Source organism: Salvelinus sp. IW2-2015, linkage group LG13 (genome assembly GCF_002910315.2).
Source record: "Salvelinus sp. IW2-2015 linkage group LG13, ASM291031v2, whole genome shotgun sequence".
Classification (NCBI taxonomy): Eukaryota; Metazoa; Chordata; class Actinopteri; order Salmoniformes; family Salmonidae; genus Salvelinus; species Salvelinus sp. IW2-2015.
In genome coordinates, this window is record NC_036853.1 from 15,198,109 (window position 1) to 15,203,354 (window position 5,246).

Consider the following 5,246-nt stretch of genomic DNA (forward strand, 5'->3'; position numbering starts at 1 on the left):
CGTTTACTTTTTGCAAATTTTGTTGTGTTACAGCCTGAATTTAAAATRTATTAAATTCAGATTTTGTGTCACTGGCCTACACATTGTACCCCTTAATGTCAAAGGGGAATTATATACAGTGTCTTCAGAAAGTATTCAGACCCATTGACTTTTTCCACATTTTGTTGCGTAACAGCCTTATTCTAAAATGTATTACATATTTTTTGTTCGGCAATCTACACACAATACCCCATAACGACAGAGTGAAAACAAGTTACAAGACATTTTTGYGACTTCAAAATAAAAAAATAAAAACAGAAATATCTTATTTATGTAAGTATTCAGACCCAAAATTGAGCTCAAGTGCATCCTGTTTCCATTGATCATCCTTGGGATGTTTCTACAACTTGATTGGAGTCCATCTGTGGCCAACACAGTGGCCTCCATCATTCTTAAATGAAGAAGTTTGGAACCACTCGTCCTAGAGCTGGCCCCCCGCCAAACTGAGCAATTGGGGGAGAAGGGCCTTGGTCAGGGAGGTGATCAAGAATCGGATGGTCACTCTGACATAGCTCCACAGTTCCTCTGCGGCGATGGGAGAACCTTCCAGAAGGATAACCATCTCTGCAGTACTCCACCAATCAGGCCTTTATGGTACAGTGGCCAGATGGAATCTACTCCTCTGTAAAAGGCACATGACAGCCAACTTGGAGTTTGCCAAAAGGCACCTAAAGGACTCTCTGACCATGAGAAACAAGATTATCTGGTCTTTGCCCTTTAATTGAAGTCTTTGGCCTGAATGCCAAGCDTCACGTCTGGAGGAAACCTGGCACCATCCCAAAGGTGAAGCATGGTCGTGGCAGCATAATGCTGTGGGAATTTTTTTCAGGGGCAGGGACTGGAACACTAGTCAGGATCGAGGGAAAGATGACGGAGCAATGTACAGACAGATCCTTGATGAAAACCTGCTCCAGAGCGCTCAGGACCTCAGACTGGGGCGAAGGTTCACCTTCCAATAGGACAATGACGCTAAGCACACAGCCAAGACAACGCAGGAGTGGCTTCAGGACAAGTATCTGAATATCCTTGACTGGCCCAGCCAGAGCCCGGAATTGAACCCGATCAAACATCTCTGGAGAGACCTGAAAATAGCTGTGCAGCGACGCTCCCCATCCAACCTGACATAGCTTGAGAGGATCTGCAGAGATAGATGGGAGAAACTCTCCAATTACAGGTGTGCACAGCTTGTAGCGTCATACCCAAAAAGACTTGAGGCTGTAATCGCTGCCAAAGGTGATTCAACAAACTACTGAGTAAAGGGTCTGAATAYTTACAGTATGTAAATGTGATATTTACTTCTTTTTTTTATACATTTAAAATATATATATAGGGTATTGTGTTTAGATTGATGAGGGAAAAAAAGATTTMATCCATTTTTGAATAAGTCTGTAACGTAACAAAATATGGAAAAAGTMAAGTGATCTGAATACTTTCCAAATGCACTATTTAGAAATGTTTACAAATTCATGAAAAATGAAAAGCTGAAAGGTCTTGAGTCAATAAGTATTMCACCCTTTTGTTATGGCAAGYCTAAATAAGTTCAGGAGTAAATATGTACTTAACAAGTCACATAATAAGTTGCATGGACTCACTCTGTTTGCCATTATAGTGTTTAAGATGATTTTTGAATGACTACCTCATCTCTGTACCCCACACCTACAATTATCTATAACGTCCCCTCAGTCGACCAGTGAGGTTTTCCAAAGCCTTACAAAGAAGGGMACCTATTGGTAGAGGGGTAAAAACAGCAACATTGAATATTCCTWTGAGTATGGTGAAGTTATTAATTACAATTTGGATGGTGTACCCAGTCACTACAGAGATGCAGGTGTCCTTTATCAAAGTGTATTTACCACGTGCGCAGGATACAACAGGTGTAAACAGTAWAGTGAAATGCTTGCTTGCAAGCTCCTCAACAATGTCGTGTAAAACAAATGCACACGAGAAATAAAAAGTACACATGAGAACAAAATAAATACATACGACAATTTACACTATATCCAAGGTCAATATCAGTACCAATAAATAAAAGGGATACTGGTTTAATTGTGTAATCAGGGTTATTAATGTGACTGAGCAGCAGAATCAATATAACAAATAGCAACAGCAGCAAATATGGTGATTTTGTGTTTGCATGTGTGGTTGTGTACAGTATGCGTGATTGTGTGTGTAGTGTGAGTGTGTGTGTGTGTGTTTGGGTGCCAGATGTGGGTGTGGATGTGTGCGTAGAGTCTATGAATGTAAGGAGGAGGTAAGTGAACTGGCATTGTGGTGTCATGACAACAACTTGTCTCTCAACTTCAGCAAAACAAAGGAGTTAATTGTTGACTTCAGGAAGCAGAGGGAACATGCCCCGATCCGCATCAACGGGACTGCAGTAGAGAGAGTCACAAGTTTTAAGGTCCTCAGCGTCCACATCACCGAGGAATTATCATGGAGCAACAACACCACCACTCTTGTCAAGAGGGCGCAACAGCGTCTCTACTTCCTAAGGTGGCTGAAGAAATKTTGCATGCCGCCCCGGATCTTCTACAAATATTAMCGCTGCACCATCAAGAGCATTCTGACCCGTTGCATCACAGCCTGATATATGAATTGTATCGTCCACGACCGCAAGGCCCTCCAGCGGGTGGCGAAGACGGCCCAGTACATCACGGGGACCGTGCTCCCACCCATCCAGGACATATACTCAAAACGGTGCCTGAGGAAGGCATGCAGCATCATCAAGGACCCCACATACCCCAGCCACAAGCTGTTGTCTCCCTTATCGTCAGGCAGACGGTATCGKACAATGAGGTCTGATACCAAAAYGCTCAGAGACAATTTCTGTCCACAAGTCCTCAGACTGCCGAACACTTGAACTGGACTGACCAGCTGCTCTGATTCTCTGCACCTTAGCACAAATGCACACACCTACACACAGACACAGACACAGACCCACACACAGACACAGACACACACACAGACACAGACACAGACACAGACACACACACACACACAGACACACACACACACACGTACTGATAAGAGAATTTCCAATCCCAATGATAATAACAATCAATCAATAGCTCTGACCAATTCCCGAGGTTTGTAAGACCATGGGTATAATAATAATTAGTCAAAGACCTAGCTTATACAAAAGGTTAGTACAGTTTATTCAGAGAACGTTCTAAAGTGAAAAATACAAAACAATTAATTTTATACTGACTTCTCACGCCCACACATTCATACAACCATACGCACACACATACACACAACCATACGCACACACATGTCCTGTTACCCAGCCGACAGAGATTAGTGACCTTGTCCTTGAGACGTACTCACCGTTCTCTCCCAAATCTCTAGTCAGGTCGGCACCAAGCTCAGACAGTCTGTGTTTAAAATACCATAAAGACATATGGTCTTTACCCTAATTCTGACTAGGACTACACATTTATTGATTATGATTTTATACATTCTAATCAATTCCATACAATTATATGTTTCAGGGCGGAATATTCTAATCATTCAATTAACAGATAATTCTCACCTATCAATCCACCCTTAATGACTAAATAATACACACTGATACATCAATTGTATACAAGAATAATCCAGATCAATACATTGCTAATCATATCCTGCTATATGTTACCCCATCTATTGCAGGCCCAACGGTTTCTCCCCTCTCTGGGTGGGGAGACCTCCTTCCCTGCTATCAGATTCACAGTRGTCATAARTTATCTGCCACAGTTCCTTGTCAGCTATGATACAAACACACTTCCACATGTTTTACAGTGACAGGGTGGAATCCTTTTAATTATTGCCTAAACATTTACTACAAAAAATTCCACATCTATTTTTATTAATATTGTCAATGTCATTCAAAATCAATCTCACAAAACCAAGATGTGTATTTTCATTCCTTATCCATCAATGACAGTTATAGGCCTACATTAGGTATCCTAACACTTCCTGTTTAGGTTTTTATTAGAATCTTTATTAAAAAACAGTCTTAACCCTCAAAAATAGTCTCATYCAACATTGGCTCCTCGTAGTTAAAATAAAYGTASCCATCTCCTAGGCCTGTAGGTCCGTATTCGTCATCACACAGGCCGGAGCTCGAAATCGGTCCATACCTCACCATCTGTTGCGTCATTGACCTCTCCAGAGTCCTGATAAGCAAAACTTTCACACAGGGGACCAAAYAACATCCAAACAGAACCAAAACACTCATACAGGTGAAGGTTGCCCACAACACACATTTTTCCATTTCCCAAACATACTATCAAACCAATTTGTTAGAGCATTATCTACCCCAGAGTTCTCTGCCAATTCGTGAGCTAATGTGGTTAAACCAGCCAGGGCCTTGGTCACTGAWCCGTCTGGAGCTGTGTTATCGGGGATGAAAGTACAGCATTCTGCTCTGAATATGACACACCCCACCCTTTTCAGCCAGTAACATATAGTTATAGGTCCACGTGTTTGATAAGGGTGAAGGGCATGCCTAACTGCACTAGTGCACAACTACCGGTCCAATTGGTAGGCAGGTCAGACCACAGCCTCACCCCTCCACAACCCACATCCGCTCYAGGCCTTTTCATCTGCCAGTCAGGTCCCTCATTGTCTCATCAGTTGTAACATTCTCTGTCCTATTGCATGTCCTTACTTCCCCTACGTCCYATCCGTGTGTGATGTATCGAGCCATACAATAATAATGTTCTCCTGTAACTATGAAAGGGGSAAGTCTGGATGTCCTAGGCACATGGGGATACAGATAATGCAGATCAATGCAACTGTCATTGTCTGGCTTCCCTGCCTTCATGAACAGCTTTACCATACAGGCCATTCCCCTGGGTGAATCAATTCCATCAACTGGAAAGGGGATAGTTGTCAACTGAGGTTTGGCTGTGGCGCAGGCATAACATTCTTCTTTAGCTACTGATCTGGCTGTATACTAAATCSATTCTAACCATAGGTTAGAATCCCCATAACCAGTTTYCACCTCAATCACTTCCTTCAGATCTTTCGTCTGAACTATCTGCACCGGCCCTTGGCTCTGGACGACTCCACTGTCAGTATCTGTTTTGTCAGGGGYTCTACTTGTATTCTGGCTGACTATAGAGAAATCACCTGCCCTAACCTCTTCTTCCCGGAATGGCACTAGGGTATCAACTGAAACCCTTACCTTCACTACACTCCATCTTCTTCCATACTGGGTATGT

General features: G+C 42.6%; 1 pseudogene; it reads left to right on the forward strand.

The window, feature by feature from the left end:
• The first annotated feature begins 2,629 nt into the window (after window positions 1–2,629).
• The window catches only part of LOC111971846 (leucine-rich repeat-containing protein 40-like), a 17,234-nt pseudogene continuing 14,617 nt past the window's right edge, over window positions 2,630–5,246 (forward strand).